General features: G+C 35.5%; 1 protein-coding gene across 4 annotated transcripts in view; it reads left to right on the top strand.

The window, feature by feature from the left end:
- ANKRD28 (ankyrin repeat domain 28) overlaps positions 1 to 20,715 on the top strand; it is a 202,150-nt gene that overhangs the window by 54,722 nt on the left and 126,713 nt on the right. The window lies entirely within an intron of this gene.

The following is a 20,715-nucleotide window of genomic DNA, read 5'->3' as shown; positions in this document are numbered from 1 at the left end:
TTCCTGGAAAACTTATTTATAACTTAATTTGAATAGATTTTCAGTGGAGGGGCTTATAAATCTGATTTAAGATCTCAGTGTTGTAGTTTGAAGAAGAGAAATATGAAATAGCTGAAAATAATGGTATTGTAGTTAGTTTCTTTTTTTAAACGAGTAAATTACTAGATGTTTCATTCTTGTCAAGTTGTATGCATCCCTTTGCTCATAGCTCATTCTCTTACATGTTACATGTTTGTGGTGCACTCTGTAAACGTCAGCCATTCATTAATCACTGGGGAAGCAGTTATGTGAGTGACTCTCATGTTTTTAGTGAAAGTAGTTTAAAAATCTCACAAAACCTAGGAGTGTTAGACTTGAGGTGCTTGTGAAGACAGTAGAAACTGGTTTGGTATCATTGGCATTGTTTGTTAGGCTTCTTATTTGAAATTCAGACATACCGAAAAGTTGTGTAGAAAGGAAAAACCAATGGCCCAGTAAGTGGATTCTTTACTATTATCAAGTTTCACCTTGCTGTACTTTCTGTTAAATATTTTTGCTCCTAAATGGTAGTACCATTAGATATTAAGTAGACTCAATGCAAAGTTGTTTTATGACAAAACAAATCACCCTTTCCGGGTTTTTGTTACAATTTGTTCTTAGTTAAAATTTTCTTTGTTTTTTAAAAAAGAGGAAGTGAATAGAACGCTATTATGTTGAAAGCTGAAAGATTTTGTCCATCTGTATTCTAGTAGGAGGGGAAAGAGTGTTGGGAAAACGTTAGTTTGTGTTCCTCAAATTGGAATAATTTTGATGACATTAAAGATTCATATTCTCTTGAAATTTTGAATTCTGTTTGAACTAACCAGCTGTGACTCTTTACTTGGCCTTTCAGAATTATCTACTAAATTATCACTTAAACACACACACAGACACACACACACACACACACACACACACACAACACACCACACACCACACACAGGATGCCTCTCATTTGTTGTTACCTGGATGGCTTTTGCTGGCTAGAATTCCATTGGAAACACATCCCCTCACACACCTTATTTCTGTTGTTTATAAATCATTTTCTAACTATTAGCTCAATAAAAGCTTTGAGCCTTGAAGTACTCCTATCCTAATTCAATCAAGGATTTGAGTAATGGGTAGGCAAGACAGAAAAAGGAAAAAGTGTCAAGATAGTAAGGATAAAATTTGATTAGAAAAATGGCAACAAATAGCAGACATCATCAATATCATATGGCTCATTTTTTATTTCCTGATAATGTGTGTTAGAGATCATGCAGTCACAAATTCAACTACTTTTGCTATATGATCATTGTGTAAATTGTAATTTTCATCTTTTACCACTAGATGGTGGTTTTGCGTTGGTTTCTGCAGACTGTCTAAATTTACATATTATTTTAAAATGCATCATAAAGAACAATGAAATTAAATTTTGATAGTGATACAGTTCTTCACATAGGCAAACTAGTTCAACATAACCATTATTTGTGATATATATATATATATACATATATATATATAGTAATTATTTTTAAAAAGATAAATCAGTATGTATGAAATGGTTAAGAGCTATGCCTGAGCATATTTTCTTTCTTTCTTTCTTTCTTTCTTTCTTTCTTTCTTTCTTTCTTTCTTTCTTTCTTTCTTTCTTTCTTTCTCTCTCTCTCTCTCTCTCTCTCTCTCTCTCTCTCTTTCTTTCTTTCTCTCTTTCTTTCTTTTTTAAATTTATTTAATGTTTATTTATTTTTGAGAGAGGGAGAGACAGAGTGCAAGCTGGGGAGGGGCAGAGAGAGAGAGAGAGGGAGACACAGAATCCGAAGCAGGCTCCAGGCTCCAAGCTGTCTGCACAGAGCCCAACGCGGGGCTCGAACTCACGAACCGGGAGATCATGACCTGAGCAGAAATCGGACGTTCAACCAACTGAGCCACCCAGGCACCCCAGCCTGACCATATTTTCTAATACAGTCTTCAGTCCACTAACTTAGAAACATTTTAGATGTTTTGGTTTTTTTAGATGATACTATAATTTAAATGGCACCTAAATAAAACACCATTTCTTGATTTGTAATGTTAGAAAATACATACAGATAGCTCAGGCTTTTAAAATTGTTTTTGATGATCATTTTCTCTATCTGGTAGCCATCCATTAAAGTCTTTTATTTCACAAATAACACATTGAAATTCTCTTTTGTTGGTAGCCAAGTGACTTTTAGTTATCCTGCTTGAGCAATTTGAGTTGATGTAGGATTGTAGAGTTTACTTGGGATTGTAACAAGGTTGTAGAGATCCCAGTTCAAGGGAATAATAATCTTATGTAATAAAGCATTTACTTATGTTTTAAAGAGCAAAGTAAGTACAGAGTCTAGAGCCATCAGTGTCTCTAAACACCTTTTGCTTAGGCCTTCGTTCTCCAATTCAGTCTGTTATTTCCTTTTCTATTCTTTAAAGGATTATTTATATGAGAACAAAATTATGAAAACAGGCATCTTAAATTACCCTTTGCATTCTGCTCTTCACTACGTATTTGATAGCTTTTGAGGTATGAATTGAGAGGCAGTTCTAGCCCAGCAAGTTTCAGGTCTCTGTAGCTCTGCTCTGCATTCAGTGCTAAGTGGTTCTAGTCCCTGGAGCTATGGGTATGGAGCTGTTAAATGGCTCTGGCTTGGGAAGTTTGCTTCTGAACAGTCAGTCTTCACTTAGGCACTCTTCAAATTTTGGTCCTAACCTCTGTTACTTTTTGGAATGTGAACGTTTGTCATTTAACTCTTGTAGAAGTTATTTTTCTTACCTCTAAAGTAGTGATCGGGTTTAGCAAATAAGAATCATGAAAGAATCATGATAAGAATCAGAAAAAAATAATTATATGCACACAGGAAGGAAAGAACAGAGTACCCATAATCCTGCCACTGAGTTTAATTAATCTGTTGTTACTTAAAAATCTTCTGATCATTATTTAGCATAATTAGAATATATTTTATATATTGTTTCACTTAATACTTTTATGAGTATTGTTTGTCCCATATTTTTAGAAATTCTTTAAAATTTTGTTACTAAATATCATTTAATTTTATTGTATGATATGTACTGTGTTTTAAATCGTTTTATTCAACATAAAATTAGTTTTATTGTTTTGTTATAAATGATACTTCAGTAAAATCTTTCATGCAAAGTTTTGTAGGCCTCCCTTTTCCTTGTATTTACACTATTGTAAGAAATGCTAGCTTAAAAAATTTGAAAGACTTATCAATGCTATTGACAAGAGTTGGCAAACTTTTTTCCCAGAAAAGTCCTAAGTCCCAGTTTACTCCTTTCGTCATCCCTTGTAGTCCCTAGGTTGGACAATAACAGCAGCCTGCTGTTGTTTTCTGTCTTTAATACCACCCCATTTTTAGGCCATCATTTACACTGTATGCACAGTGAGGCTTCAAGATATAATCTGATTATGTCACTTTTTGACTTAAACTTTTTTGGTGGTTTCCCCAGTATTCAGGTTAAAGTGTATATACTTTAATGTGGCATCCAAGGCCCTTCATGATTTAGCCCCTGTCTGATTTTCCAGCCTTATTGTAATGCAACCCTTCTATGTAAGCAGGTAGGAAGGGAACATTCTAAGCAGGGGGAACAGCATATTCTGAGGCACAGCTACAGGAAACGACATGGTATATTTGAATTGCACCGAGTACATTTATATATGTGAAACTTAAAGACAAGATAAGTGGTGGATGTCTTTAGTGTATTTTAATAAAACTTAGTGACTAAATAAAAGGCAAATAATATTTTAACTATGATTTAGAAAGTAACTGGTGATAAAGAGAATTATTAATCAAGACTCTTGGTTACGACAAAAATCCCAACTCAAAATGATTTACATGCAAAAGGAAATTTACTGGCCAGGCAGAGCTAGATCCAGGACTTGGTGACAGTAGATTCCCCATCACCACCCACCCCTTTAACATTTTGTCTTTGTTTCTCTCCTACAGGCAGTTTAGCTTACATTGTCCTTAGTTATAATTATAAAAGAAAAGAGAGTATCTTTCCTGACAGCCTTGGCAGGAAAGCAAGTCCTAAGAAAGACCCTATCTGGCTTTGATCATGTGTTCATCCCTGAATTAGCATGTGACTAAGAGTAAGTGGTCTTCTGGCCATTCCTGGGTCTCTTGTATATCTTTGGACCAGATGAACTCCCGAAAGGAAAGCATTCTTGTGAAAGAATCTATGTTTACTATAAGGATGGATAGAAGTGGAGAAAGGAGAACCAGGAATTGAGAGACCAGTTAAGAGGTTTTCCGGAGCACCTGGGTGGCTCAGTTGGTTGAGTGTCTGACTTCCGCTCAGGTCATGATCCTGCAGTTCGTGGGTTTGAGCTCTGCGTTGGGTTCTCTGCTGTCAGTGCAGAGCCTGCTTTGGATCCTCTGTCTCTCTCTCTCTCTCTCTCTCTCTCTCTCTCTCTCCCCCTCCCCCATTTGCTCTCTGTCTCTATCAAAATAAATTAAAAAAAAGTGGTTTTCATAACTCAGGTTGAGGACTTAAGTGGGTCTGAAATAGATCACTGTGAAGAAAGTTCAGGAGGATTTTAGGTAAAATGCCTAGGAGTGGGTGACCAATTAGAAGTGGGAGATGAAGGGGGCGCCTGGGTGGCTTAGTCAGTTGAGTGTCCGACTTCAGCTCAGGCCATGATCTCATGGTTTGTGAGTTCAAGCCCTGCGTCGGGCTCTGTGCTGAGAGCTCAGAGCCTGGAGCCTGCTTTGGATTCTGTGTCTCCCTCTCTGTTCCTCCCCTGCTCGCACTCTGTCTGTCTGTCTGTCTGTCTCTCTCTCTCTTTCTCAAAAATAATAAACATTAAAAAAAAGAAAAAGAAGTGGGAGATGAAGTGAGAGTAGGCTTCTAGATAATTCTTTGTGTTCTGGGCTACTGTATATATATGGTGATGCCATTACTATTAACCAATCTGGGAAGGTTAGGAAAAGAACACTTTGGGGGAGTGGACTAGAGATGGTAAGTTGATTTTTGACATGCTGAGTCTGAGATAATCTAGAATATGGAGGGTGGAAGTTGTGTCTGGAGGTTAGGATTGGAAATAAAGACTTGAAAGTATCAAATATGATGGCTGATATTATAGATGAGATTGTCCAAGAGGAGGTTATTAGACAGGGCTAAGAAAAGTGGGCTGAAAGAAAAGCCAGTATTTAAATATGGATGGTGGAAGAAAAGTCAAGTGGAAGGGGCCAAAAAAGAAGGTTTAGAAATAGAGGTGAAAATTTTATGCAAGAGAGTTTTTTTTTTAATGTCTATTTATTAATTTTTGAGAGAATGAGAGAGAGAGCAGGGGAGGGGTAGAGAGAGAGGGAGACAGAGGGTCCAAAGCAGGCTCTGTGCTGACAGCAGAGAGCCTGACACAGGGCTCAAGCTCCCGAACTATGAAATCATGACCGGAGCAGAAACCAAGAGTCAGATGCTTAACCCACTGAGCCGCCCAGGCGCCCCTGGAAGATAGTTTTAATAAAGATCATTGGTATCCAGTATTGTAGACTAGTTGAGAAAAATGCAGATTTTGTAATAAGTTACCACTGGTGACCTTAGAGCAATTTCACTTGAATGGTGAGTATGGAAGTCAGATTGCAGTAGAGTGAAACAAGGGTGAAACAAGTGGCTTTGAATACTTTTTCTTCTGTGAGTATAAGCTCCTTCCCAATGACTGCAAAGTCATTAAGGTATGGTATCTGGCATGTAAGAAGTGTTTAATAAATGGCCACGAGTAACTGAAAGATCAGAGAGGAAAATCGAAGGTACAAATATCTTTGAAAGTAAACCAGAAGAAAGTTGAAGGAACTCATCCTTGCTGTTCTCTTTCTCTCTCAGGTAGAACGCCAAGAAATAGTGTCTCCCTAGCTTGCTTACCTTAGAGCATAGCTGTGAGGAAGCAATGTAGGAATAGATGTGAGAGCATTCTTAAACTAGGAACTGCTGAATCAAATGGAAGGGAGTAATACTTTTCATTTCTGGCATTTTAATTTTGAAATCAGGGACTTCAAATCAGATGCCTTTTGGTTCTCACCAACTCAGAACCTGTTTGCTTCCTTAACAACTGCTAATTTAACATCTCTTAGATGTGTGATTTGTAGGAGCTAGGCTTTGGAAACAAATGGTCCTGGGTTAGAGTCCATTTTTCTCTACTTGTTAGCTATGTAATTTCCAGTGTTTTACTTTTCCACCTCAGAGTTTTATCTGTGAAATTGGAAGTAGAAATTACTTGACAGACATGTTACAACTGAGTACACATAAAGTACCTAGAATTGTCATAGGTATTCACATTACCTGGGATGTTCATCCCAGCCTCATATGTTCAGCCAGCCTTGTTCCATCTTCACATAAAATAATGCTAGGTAAAAGTACTATCTTATATTGAACCAAATCTAATCTTGCTGCTTGTTATTATTATTCATTGATCTAGTTCTTATCTCTAGACCTGTGCACATTTGGTATCTCTTCACAGTGATAGCACTTCAGATATTTTAACACTATCATATTCTCCCTGACTCCTTTTCAGACAAAATACCTTCAGCTTCATTGACACTTATGATACGGTTTTTAGATCCACCATCATCCTGGCTTTAAATGTGTTCTAGTCTCATTACTCTAGATGTAGTTTGACCTATGTCTAGGAATTAGCCTGACCTTTCCTAGAGGAGGAAAATGAGATTAATGAGAAACTTTTTTTGAGATAAAACTTTAATTTTAATGGGTCAAAATTAAAGTGTAATTTTAATATTTCATACACAAATATACTCTTGTTAATGGCATTTATAAAGTGATTGCCTTTAGTCTGCTTTAAGATAAATTACTTGTGACTGTTTTTTTCCCCTTTTAAAAATAAATCTCTATAGCCCTCAGTATTATCTAGCACTAGTGTGTTGTGATTCATTAACAAGAACGAGAAAATAAACTGTTTTCTTAAAGTTTATTTATTTATTTGGAGAGAGAGAGGGAGAGAGAGAATTCGATTGAGGGCCTGATCTCATGAACCATGAGATCATGACCCAAGCTGAAATCAAGAAATCAAGGGGAGCCATCCAGGCACCCCTAGTAAAGTAAACTATTGAAATAAAATGTCAAGATTCAGTTTTTCAGTGTAATACAAAGCATACTATTTGTTGTCCGTTTACCAGCCATCACCCACTTCCTTCCTTGCAGGCGCCCAGTTTTGTTTGGTTGGTTACTCCTCTTGTACATGACTTGGAAAAGTCCTTAATAGTGTAAAGCTAATCCTCCTCTACCTAGTAGTGATTTGTTTAGGAAAGAACATAAGAACCAAGACTGGTCACATGTCAGGAAAAGTCAGGTTAGGTAGCTTCTAGGAAAGTCTTCCTTGCACCTAAAACGAGAGACACAGCAGGAAACTTCCCTTTCTGCTGGGCAACAATATGTGTCTGATATGATGGCCTTGAAGTATGGCAGGGTATCTGTGACTATGAAGGGAATTATCCTGAGGGCCGTACTGAGTCTGACCGAGAAGACTCAGCCAGAGCCTAGATGTCAGTCAGTTACCTTAGAACCACCGTAATTTCACTTCTTGTTGTTTATGGTAAGTTTCTTTATTGTTTAAACCAGTTGACTATAACATGCTGTTTTAGTTTAGTTTAGGGTAGCCCTAATGTTAAAGAACAAAATATTTGAAAGTCTGCTATACAGAAAAGTAGACACTTTGTGGAAGGCCCATTAAGATATAATGATGAGCGGCGCCAGGGTGACTTGGTTAGTTGAATGTCTGTCCAACTTCAGTTCAGGTCGTGATTTCGCGGTTTGTGAGTTTGAGCCCCACATCAGGCTCTGTGCTGGCAGTGCAGAGCCTTCTTGGGATTCTCTCTCTCTCCTCTTTCACTCAAAAATTAAAATAAACATTAAAAAACAGAGATGTAATGATGAGTCTCATTAATTTTAAGATCACATTAGAATTATATTCGGGTCAAAAACTTCATGGGTATTCTCAACTACTGAATGTTCAGACTATGAACAAAACAGGCAAAAACATTTCTGTACTGCAGTAACTGATGCAGATTTAATTACCCAGTTAGTCAAGAGTTGAGCTAATTATCAATTCTGATAGGGGCCCTTTCTTTCCATTTAAGAAGTTCAAAATTGACTACATCTAAAGGAATTGGATGTTGTCTTACTCTGAAGTAACATCAAGTTATAAGCATGGCTTTTTGCAGGTTTATCAACGGCATGTCTTATTTATCCAAAAAGATTCCATGCCTGATACACATTAGAAACACCCTTTCCTTCTTTTAACAATAGAAGCTATTTTATAAAATTTTAGATAGCACTTTTTAGTAAAGGGAGCTGAAGAATATGAAAAGTGTTCTTTTCTGAGTCATCACTTGGACTTTAAAATAGTTACAAGTTTTAGTATTTTTGTCTCCACCCTTCTACAGTTTAGAAAGATGTGAATCATTTTCTTTAGTATTTCCCAAATGATAGCTGCTTTGAAAGGGAAGTGGTGTATGTGGTCCCAGTTTGTGTGTGAAATAACTAGCATACACTTTACTTACTGATTTTACTGCACTTTGTGGGAATCCCTTGGACATCTCACGTAATTATTGGTTATAAACGTAAACATTGGGTAACCATAGCAACTTATTCTTAAATTGAAAAGTTTCTCCAGTTTTTAAAGGGATATTATTTATCCCAGTGTCACCACATTGTAGAAACCAGAATGAATTGCAAATAACCTCTCCTTAGTTTTTTTTTAAAGGAGGGCAGAAATTCAGCCTGTTTAAAAATCGTACACTCTGCTAATTTGCAATATTGGACATAAGTTGTCTTTGATGCAGTTGCTGAGAAATAATTATGTAAATAATAACATAAAATTATATTTCAGAGAATGTGCTTATCCTGGGCCTGGTGGGACATAAGTCATATGCCAGAGATTCTGCTAGTTAACATACATCCCAACCAAAAAATTATACTAATAAGAGATCAAATAAGGTGTTTAGCAGTAACACAGCTTAAATAACTAGTTCATTCTAGCCTTCAGTCTGATAAATACTTTTGCTTAATTTCAAACTACTTCTTGAGGTAATCAAAATTGTGAAGAAAATAATCTAACTTTAAAAATGTTGCTTAAATACAGTACTACATACTTGACAACAGAATGGTTTCCTCCCCTTTCTCTGTTACTTTTGGCATACTGAGTGTACTCTAGAAAACAACCTAAATTGTTATATTCATCTTGTTAAATTTTTTGCTTGCATACTTTTTGAAGGAAATAATTATTTCTTTTAAGACTCAAATCTAAAATTTTTTTAATGTTTATTTTTGGGAGGGGGGGAGAGACAGCACGAGTGGGGGAGGGGCGGAGCAAGTGGGAGAATCTGAAGCAGGCTCCAGGCTCTGAGCTGTCAGCACAGTGCCCGATGTGGGGCTCAACTCACGAGCCATGAGGACTCAAATCTAAAAACAGTCATTTAAATACTGATTTAGACCTTAACGTCTCATGTATAACTCTTGAATCTCTACTCTTTTCAGGAAGTCCATTACATTTCCTGTCTTAATTAAAACTGTGTTTTCATAAGTACATTCTTCTCCAGAGGTCTGCTCAAGTATTATTGTTCCTCTGCTCATAGCCAGTATATCTTGGGAATGTGTGTGTGAGTGTGTGTGTGTCTGTGTGTGTAGGAGGGAGGGAAGCGGCGTCAGCATTCTTCCAGTTGTCCACTATAGCTATTGAATGTTACAAGTCTACCTATCTATAAAAAATCTTTTGAAGCACATGCCATCTGGCAAGGTGACTCCTGTTTTTTGTTGCTATTGTCTGTCAAATCTCACTCCACAGTTCTGCATCTGGGTCAGAGTTATATCAGTTATCTACATGATTTCATTTCTTTGTAGATGACATTTTGAATATCATACTTCCCAGTGTACCAACTTCCACACCAGCGATACTCTTCACTTGGCTCTAACCATATACTCCACTAAGCACATCCCACAATTTGTTTCTTGTACTGAAACTACCTGCACTTCTGTATTTTTATTATTATCCAGCCTAGACCTCATGACCCATTACTTTCAGCTGCTAAACATTCACACTTATTCCTTTTCAACTTTATACTTTCACTTCCACTTACCTACATCAACCCTTCCTTCTTGCTTCAGAAGACAAAGATCTTCTCTTCATAACTCAAGGTAATTTTCCACCTCCCCTTTTTTCTGCATCTGTGAGATCTTCCTTCCCCAGTTATTCTTTTTGTTTGTTTTTTAGTTATTCCCCGTTTTTAATCTTTTCTTTTTTGACGATACTGTCTTCTAATCTATGAACACAAGATATCTTTTTGTTTGTCATTTTAATTTTTTCATCCATGTTTTGTAATTTTTTAATGTACAAGTCTTTTACTTTTCTAGTTAAGTTTATTACCAATTATCTTATTGTTTATGATGCTATTGTAAATGAGATTATTTTCTTAATTTCCTTTTCAGATAGTTTATTCTTAGTATATAGAAATGCAACTGATTTGGTTAATATTTGTATCCTGCACCTTTACTGAATTAATTAATTCTAAGGTTTTTTTGTGTGCAATCTAAAGGGTTTTGTACAAAGTTTATGTCTTCTGCACACAGAATACTTCTTTCTTTCTGATTTGGATGCCATTTATTTCTTTTTCTTGCCTAATTGGTCTGGCTAGAAAATTCAGTACTATGTTAAATAGAAGTAATGAGAGAGCGCATCTTTGCCATGTTTCTGATCTTAGAGGAAAAGCTTTCAGTTTTTCACCACTGAATTTGTGGACTTTTCATATATGGTCTGTATTATGTTAAGGTACTTTCCTTCTATTCCTAGTGTGTTGCAAGTTTTTATCATGAAAAGGTGTTGAATTTTTTCAAATGTTTTTTTCTGTATCTATTGAGGTGATTGTGTCATTTTTTTAATCCTTCATTCTGTTAATACCATGTGTTAACTCATTTTTGTATGATGAACCATGATTTCATGTCAGGCATAAGTCCCACTTTGTCATGGTGTATGATGTTTTTAATGTAATGTTGAATTTGGTTTGCTAGTGTTTCGTTGACACTTTTTGTATCTGTGTTTGTCAGGAATTCTGTTTTCGCTTATAATTTTCTTTTTTTGTAGTGTCTTTGTCTGGTTTGGTATCGGGGTGATTCTGGCCCATAAAATGAGTTCAGAAGTGTTCCTTTTCAATTTTTTTGGAAGAGTTTGAGAAGGATTGGCATTAATTATTTAAATGTTTGGTATAATTCACCAGTAATACCATTTGGTCCTGAGCTTTTCATTGTTTGGAGGTGTTTGATTACTTATTCAGTCTTTTTCTATTCATGATTCAGTCTTTGGTAGGTTGTATGTTTCTAGGAATTCATCCATTTATTTTAGGTTACTCAATTTCTTGGCATTATAATTGTTCATAGTAATCCCTTATCCTTCCCACCCACCCCTCCGCCCCTTCCCCCCTTTCCTGTGGCATCAGTTATAATGTCTCATCTCCTTTTTCACTTTTGGTTTCATTTGAGTTCTTTGTTTTTCCTAGTCTAGCTAAAGTTTTGACAATTTAATATTTTCAAATAACCAATCCAGCTTTTTTTCCCCTTATTTCATTTAGTTCTGCTCTAATCATTATTTTCTTCCTTCTGCTAACTTTGGGTTTAGCTGCTGATTTTTCTAGCTCCTTCAGGTGTAAAGTTAGGTTATTTGAGGTCTTTCTTTTCTTTTTTTTTTTAGTAGCTACCATTTTTATAGTACAAGATGTTTTAAGCCCCTTTCATGTGTTCTCAACAATCTTATGAGGCTCCATCATTATTCTCACTTAAATTTGGGGAAACAGATACAAAGAGGCTATATGACTTAATAAAGGTCACACAGCTAAAAAATATTGGTAGAAAAGAAGAGGTTTACTTTTTGCTCTTTCTACTTCCCATTGTTTGACTTTTTTCTTTTCCTGCAAAGTATCATCTGAATGATAACTTATGCAATATGGTTTCAAAGTTGGCACTTTTAACTATAATGTTATCTTTATTTTGTGTGTAATAGTTGTTCAATAAGTGTTTATTGAATGAAGAAATGAATGAAAGTATGGGTGAATGAAATGACCCCAGAAATCTGGAATAAAATTCCAGAGACCTAAGTTTAGTGCCAACCCTGTGCCTGACATTGAGGTCTTTCTTTTTTAATATAGGTGTTTATCAAAATAAACTTCCCTCTTAGTACTGCTTTTTTTTTACATCCCATAAGTTTTGGTATGTTGTGTTTCTGTTTTTGTCTCTAGATACTGAGATATTTCTAACTTGCCTTTTGATTTCTTCTTTGATCTGTTGGTTTTTCAAGAGTGTGTTATTTAATTTACACACATTATTTTTCCAGTATTCCTTTTGCTATGGATTGCTAGTTTCATTCTGTTTTGGTCAGAAAAGATATTTGGTATGATTTCTTCTTAAAATTGTTGAAATTTGTTTTGTGACCTAAGATGTCAACTTATCCTGGAGAATGTTCTTTGTGTGCTTGAGAACAATGTGTATTCTGCTACTGTTGGGTGGAATGTTCTGTTAAGCCCATTTGGTCTATAGTGTTCAAGCCAACTATTTTCTTGTTGATTACCTGTCATATGTTCTATCCATTATTGAAAATGGGATATTGAAGTCTGCTACTATTATTATATTGCTGTTAAGTTTTTCCTTTAGTTCTGTCAGTGTTTGCTAAATCTATTTAGATGCTCTAATGTTGGTGTGTGTATTTCTCTTCCTAGTTTTGTCATTATATAGAGTCCTTTGTCCCATTTGACACTTTTTGACTTAGAGTCTATTTTGTCTGATGAAGTTTAGCCACACTGTTCTTTTTTTTGTTACCATTTACACGGAATACCTTTTCCATCCCTTCACTTTCAGGCTACATGTGCCCTTAAATCTAAAGTTAGTCTCTTGTAGACCACATAGAGTTGGATCTTTTTTTTTAATGTTTATTTATTTATGGGGAGGGGGAGAGGGAGGGAGGGAGAGAGAGAGAGAAAGAGGAAGAGAGGAAGAGGGAGACAGAATCCCAAGCTGACAGCACAGAGCCTGATACAGGGCTCAAACTCACAAACTGTGAGATCATGACCTGAGCCGAAATTAAAGAGTCGGACACTTAACCAACTTGAGCCACCCAGGAGCCCTGGATCTTGGTTTTTTAAAATCCATTCAGTCATACCATATCTTTTGATTGGTTAGTTCTTTTTCGAAAATCAAGTTCTTTAGCCTTCCACGTGTTTATCTTGATCTTTGCCTTTTTTCCCCTTAGCCCTTTTTGGGTTAAATATTACCCAACTTATTCTTTTCTCAGAGCCAATTTTATTGAAGAGATCTAATCGATGGTCACTACCACTACTTTTGGTACCTTCCTTTCATGAATCAACCTATTCTTATCAGAAAAGGGACATAAAGTTATAAAATGCCAGAACTGAAAACAACTTGATCAATTTCATTTGCTTCAACAGCAAAACAAAGGTGCCTAAAGAAATGAAGTAATGTGCTGACAGATAGCTAGTCAACTTTTGTTAACTTCAACTTATGAATTCTGTATGGAACCCTAGTGTATGTGAAGAGACCTTTGAATACTGAAGAAAATGGGACCTAAGAAGTTCATGTACTTTGTTTCATATGAAAATAATGTTGTTGCCTTCAAGCCAGGGCTAATAGTGTGAAAAATTAGAGAGATGTATGTGTTTTTAGGGAAGAAACAAAGGGGAAAAGAAAGAGAACTAGTGAACCATTCAAGTTATGACAGAAATATTTAGGAACAGTCAACTAAGGCTGTTGTGATTATTTTACTATGAAGCTAACAATAACAGTGTATGTTCATATTATTGACTCTGAGCCATCATAAAAATCGATGTTCTTTTCTGTAAGACAGTGATGTCGGTAGCATATTTTAGGTTTCTGTCTAGAACAGTTAAACTTTTAAAAAGTTAGTCTTTATAGGTCTAAACCAGTGTTGTGTAATACGATAGTCACTAGGCCGATATGGCTGGCTAATGTAACTGAGGAACTGAATTCTTGATTTAGTTTAATCTAAATTTTAAGAACACATGATTTAGTTACTGGAACTTAAAAAATATGTTTGTGGGGTGCCTGGGTGGCTGACAGCTCAGAGCCTGGAGCCTGCTTCAGATTCTGTGTCTCTCTCTTTCTCTGCCCTTTCCCCACTCATGCTCTGTCTCTCAAAAAATGAGTAAATGTTAAAAAATATATATATGATTGTAACAACTCAGGCACATGTATTTACATTCTCAACTGTAAATTTTTTGATCTCTAAATACAGATCTATTATTTCCAATGAAAATTTAATGTTCACATTGAGATATGCTTTAAGTATAAAATATGCAACAAATTTTGAAGGTGATAAAAAATGTAAAATATCCAATAACTATATTGATTACAAGCTGAAATGATAATATTTGGGATCTATTTAATTACATAAAATACTGCTATTATTAATTTTCACCATTTTAAAACGTATTTACTAGAAAATTTTAAAGTATGTGGCTTATTTTTTATTTCTGTTTGGCACTTGTCTACTCTTTGAGTAACTAAACTATTAGTCTGGCATTGTAAATAGTTTTTTTAAAATGTTTATTTATTTATTTATTTATTTATTGGGAGGGAGAGAGAGAGAGAATGTGCACACTAGTGGGGAGGCGCAGAGAGAGAGGGAGAGAGAATCCTAGGCAGAGAATCTGTGCTGTCAGCTGTCAGCACAGAGCCTATTGCAGGGCTTGATCTCCCCAACCGTGAGATCATGACCTGAGCTGAAATCAAGAGCCAGTGCTTAACTGACTGGGCCACCCAGAAGCCCCTGTAAATAGTATTAATGTTAAATAAAACTAACAAATAAAATGGTTTGAACGATTTTCTTAGAAATGTAATTGTCAAGAGGAGGTTTTGGTTAGATATTCTAGCTAGTTGACTGTTGGTTTGAGAAAGCACCCTTCCAATAAATCAGGAAAAAGTAGCAACAATGAAGTTTATGAACAGTTTCATAAAAGCCATCATTTTTTTAAGAGAATGGACAATTAGACCATTGACTTAATTACCAATGACTTAATTAGTAGCAGGTTTTTCTTATACTTCATATTTAGGTCTCTGTATATACTACTTTTTACACTACTTTTTACTATCACTTGTGTTCTTGTATTGGTTAATTTTTCTTGTGTACCTCATTTAGGCTATATAAGGTTCCCCCCCCCCCTTTACTGAGGTATAATTGACAAGTAAAAATTGTATTACTTAAGGTGTACAATGTGATAATTTGAAATACATATCCATTGTGAAATGGTTACTACTATCAAGCTAAAAGTATGTTTATTAATACATCCGTCACCTCTCATAGTTACCTTTTTTGTTTCTTTTGTGGTAAGAACACAAGATATACGCTCAGTAGATTTGAAGTATACAGTACAGTATCGTTAACTGTAGCTGTATGTATAGATCTCCCAAAGTTACTATTCTTAAAACTGAAAGTTTGTACTTTTTGACCAGAGTTTCCCCATCTCTACCTTCAAGCCCCTGGCAGCCACCATTCGACTCTCTGTTTCTAGGAGTTCAAGTAAGAGGAATCATACAGTATTTGTTTTTTTGTGTCTGGCTTATTTATGCTTATTTTATTAGCATAAATGTCCTCTGTGTTCATCCATGTTGTAGGAAATGGCAGAATTTCTTTGATTTTTATGGCTGAATAATACTCTATTGTGTATACATACACATTTTTTTTTTTTTTTAATCCATTCATCCTTTGACAGACACTTAGGTTGTTTCCATATCTTGTCTTTGTGAATAATGTTGCAATGAACATGGGAGGGTAGATGTCTCTTTGAGATACTGGTTTCATTTTTTGTGGATGTATACCCAGAAGTGAGATTGCAGGATCTGATAGTAGTTTTATATTTAACTTTTTGAGGAAGTGCCATACTGTTTTTGATGGTGGTTGTACCAATTTACATTCAACCAACAGTGTGCAAGGGTTCCCTTTTCTCCACATCCTTATCAACACAAGAGTGCCCTTTCATGTACCTGTGGCCATTTGTATGGCCTTCTTTAGAAAAATATTTATTTAGGTTTTTTGCCCACTTAAAAAAATAAGGTTATTTATATATTTTTGCTATTGAGTTGTATGTGTTCTTTATATAGTTTGAATATTAATTTATTATTGGATATATATGGTTACAGATAAGATATTTTCTCCCATTCCCTTGATTGTCTTTTTATTTTGTTGATAGTTTCTTTTGCTGTGCAGAAGCTTTTTAGTTTGATGTAGTCCCTTTTGTTTCTGTTTGCCTTTGTTGCCTGTGCTTTTGGTGTCATAGCCAAAAAATCATTAGGTTGTATAAGGTCTTTGAATGTGGAGATGATATATGGCATTTCATAATCTCTTGGTGTGTGTATAGTAGAGTGGAAATGTTAATAGGAAATATTTGTTGAATTAGTTGCTATTGTAATTTTGAATGTTTTAGATTAAGGTATTTTTGCCAAACATTTTTTAGATTATTTCAATGTACTGAATCTTGGGTAATATGGAACACAATCTTACCATCCTTTAGGAACTTTTTTATACTCCTCTTTGAATTTAGACAAGTTCAGGATTGTTAACACTTTGTTTTCAAATCATGAGAGTAGATGTTAAGATACATATTTTGGATTAAGATTGGAACCGACTTAGAGCTTGAAGGGTCCTTAGATATGATAGAACAAGTCTTATTACTCATTTTAATACCTTTGGAAACTGAAGAAGGCCTAGATTGCTTAAAGTCTTGCAAGCACTAGTTGCTTGCATAAAACACCTAGGAGTTGTTTGTGGTTACCATCTTCTCCCTCACTCCTGAATCCGGTCTATTAGCATGTCCTATAAATCCTATTTCTAAAATATATCTCAGTCTCTGCATTTACATGCCCAGCATCCTAGTTCAGATTACCCACTCTTTGGATTATTTCAACAGTCTCCTGGATTATTTCAGCTAGTCCTTTGGCTTCCTTCTTCTCCTCAAATTTGTTCTCTACACTGAAGCCACATAATCTTTTTAAAGCAAATCATCATGACTGCCTAGCTTAAAAATTTCTAATGACTTTTCAATCACTTAGGAAATACAAACTTTATAACTTGGCTTACAAAGTTCTGTATAATCTGAGTTTAACTGTTTCTCCCAACTACATCTGCTCCTCATAGTTACTCATAGTTGCTTACTGTAGCCATGTGGACCTAGTTTTTTTCCAAGAAATTTTTTCCTTCTACAGTTTATTGCAGTTTGCAATATATAATATTTATTTGTATGTAAACTCCATTAGAATAAGGATTGACTGTTTATTCATAATTTTGTTTCCTTAGCCTAGCAGAAAGCCTGACACGTAGTAGATGATGAATAAATACAGATGAATGGATGAGTCATTGTCTGACTGGATGTTACTGAGCCTCTACTTTCCATATATAAATTGGATAATAGTATCCACAAGACGTGATTGAGGATTAAATGAAAATATTTGTGATAAATATGTTTCCTTCTCCCTCCACGGATTAATATAGTGGATTTGTTTTTTGAGCTGTTTTCTGGTTAGTTATTTCTATTTCAGTTTGTTGCAGTTAATGTTTATAATCCATTTTAATTTTTGAAAATTTAAGTAGCTATACTGTACTGGAGTATGGATCATTGATTGATGATTGGAGGAAGAAGAAGATTACCACTTAGTGTTAGTTTCAGCTCTGAGTAAAGAGACTCAAAAATCACAAAGACTTATACAAGGTGGAACTTCTCTTTGTAACATAAGAGTTGGGAAGTGGGCAGTCTAGGTAGGGCTTTTATGGCAGTTCTGTCCCACAAAGTCCTCAGGGACCCAGATCCCCTCTAATATACTGTTCCATCACCCTAAACTCTGGTCCTTATTTGGTTTAAGATGGTGGTGAGTCATCCATGTTCCAGGAAGCAGGGTGGATATACCATTTGTCCTTGTAGGAATAGGCAGTTTTCTGGAAGCCACACAACACCTCTACTTAAAATGCTGGTCACAACTTTGTCTTGTGGCTTCTAGCCACAAGGGAGGCTGAGAAGTATAGACATTGTTCTAGGAGGCCCTGTACTTACCTAAAAATTAAGTCTTCTGGGCAAATGGAATATGGGAAGAATGGATGCAGAATATAGATAGGTCGTAGTAGAACACATCAGAATAATAATAGGTAACATTAATATATGTTAACAATATGCAGTATATGATAGTATTAATGGAAGGGGTAACGATTCATTATACCATTATAATATACCAGTGGGGTCAAACCACTTGAGATCATTGGATAACATTGGTTGTCAGCCATTTTGGAAGTATGGTTGGGTAAACATTTAAAAAGTGGTCTAGTTTGTAAATATATTACATGCAGAGAGTTAATTTGCATGTATTATAAGGATCTTGAATTCATCGGTTTTTAAATATGTAATGTCATTTTTTCAGTGGCTGTACTAATACTGAGGAAGCTAACCAATAACCTAACAAGAGCTATTTAAGATTTCCCCCCCTCCTTCTCCCCCATTTTCTTTTAAAATCTGTTCATAGGATTTTTCTAAAATATATGGACAGATGAGGCCTAGCTCAAGAAGATTGTTCAGGATTCTTGAACTATGAGAAATGTTTCTGAAACATGGTTTAAATCCATTTCTTACCATCTCTCACCACAAGCTTTTTATTTTTCAATACTAAGACACTAGCATGCTCTGCTCTGTCCACCCTGAGTAAAATTCCTATTCAATGATAATCAATATGGAGGTCACAGATTTTCAAGAGATAAGATAACTTTGGATTGAATCTGTATGCAGAAAGAAAAAATCTCATGTGTCCGAAAAACTTTTGGTGTAACAAAATTAGGAACCAAAAAAAAAATCTTTTGCGATGTTAAAATATTTTATCGTTAAACAAAGGTTTAAACCAGCTTTCCATTATGTGATTCTGTGAAGAGTAGGAGTAAGCTGTTGATAGGATACATTTTAGTATAAAGAATGGAAGGATTATGAAGTTGTCAGAATTGTAATTTATTGGCTTATTAAAAACTTAATTTGGCTTAAAAAGTAAATGCCTCAAGATAAAAATCACATCCCCTTACCATTGTTCAATTGAAAAAAAAATTGTTGAACTTAAGTTTGCACTATCTTTGTCAGTAATTTTTTATCATAAATACTTTGTACATTCCTAATGTTTTAAATAGTTACTTACCTGTCTTTTTTTCCTTTAAGATGTGAATTCCTTGTATTAGGGGTCTGTCTCATTCAGTAGAAGATTTAAAACAGTGCTATATGGTGCTGTTAACTTAAATAATAAAAAATAGTGCAGCAATTATCTCAGTTTTTTCATCTTCCTTTGATTATATTGGATATCATGGGCCAGGAATTTTTTTTTTTAACATTTATTCATTTTCAAGAGACAGAGCGCATGAGTGGGGGAGGGGCAGAGAGAGAGGGAGACACAGAACCAGAAGCAGGCTCCAGGCTCAGAGCTGTCAATACAGAGCCCCATGCGGGGCTCGAACTCACGAACTGTGAGATCGTGACTTGAGCCTAAGTCGGACACTTAACCGACTGAGCCACCCAGGCGCCCTAATGAATTTTTTTTTTTTTTTTACATTTTTTTTTTTTTAAGTAGGCTTCATGCCCAATGTGGGACTTGAACTCACCACTGTGAGATCAAGAGTCTTGTGCTATACTGACTGAGCCAGCTAGGCACCTCATGGGCCAGTTCTCTTTCCTTAGACTGTAAAGTACAGTGAATGTTCAAGAATGGCAAAACCCATAATCCTACTTCTTGCCTAAGTTTACTCCTTCCTCCCCTCCGTAATGCTTACTTAATTCTTGTTTGGTTATTCCAGTGTTAAGACAAGCTTCTAGCAGTCTCTCCAGAAGCCTGGAAAGGGTAGGGTGAGGGGAGTGTACTTAGCAACTGAATGAGATCTCTAGACATTAGTCTGAATCATCTCACCAGTAGGGGGAGAAATCGACAGTAGTCCTCTCCTCACTACCTTCACATGGGAAATCATTCTACTCCCCTAAATATCCATAATAATAAGATTATCTACATTTTATTTTAAACGTCACTCCGAATAACACTATAAAGTAGATTCTGTTAATGTTCTTTATTAGATGTTGAAGTGAGACCGAGATTAAGTAACTTGCTCAAGGTCATGGTTAGGTTTGTTAGTGCAGAAACTGGATTAGAACACAGGCAGTTTGGCTACAAAGCCTACATTCTCAATCACTGTGCTATTATTGTATTTCTCCTAGGTAAAAATCTCTGAAGATTATTATTCTTATTTTATAAGTGCAAAGACATTTAGGCCCAGGGCATTTAAGTAGCTTGCCCAAGGACACAACTAATAAATAATGGAATCAGAATTTGAATTCCAGGTAGGCTGACCTCCTGAGGCCTTAATTTTAGCTGTCATCCTGTATCATTGGTTTATATCCTGTCAACTTCTGCATTTTAAGTTGCTCAACTTCTATACCTTAATGCCTCTTGTGTTTTTGGATTAAAGTAAGTGTATATATATATACACACACTCTTAATATATACACATGAATCCCCTGTTGTCTTTATAATTTTACCACTCTATTCCAGAGTCTTGTGACATAATAGAATTAATTTCATTGAAATTGTTTACAAGTGGGAGAAAGTAGAAGGAAACTCTGTGTGTGTGTGTGTGTGTGTGTGTGT

Source organism: Felis catus, chromosome C2, assembly GCF_018350175.1.
Source record: "Felis catus isolate Fca126 chromosome C2, F.catus_Fca126_mat1.0, whole genome shotgun sequence".
NCBI lineage: Eukaryota > Metazoa > Chordata > Mammalia > Carnivora > Felidae > Felis > Felis catus.
Note: the sequence above shows the minus strand (reverse complement) of the source record. Positions and strands in the feature narration are given on the sequence as shown.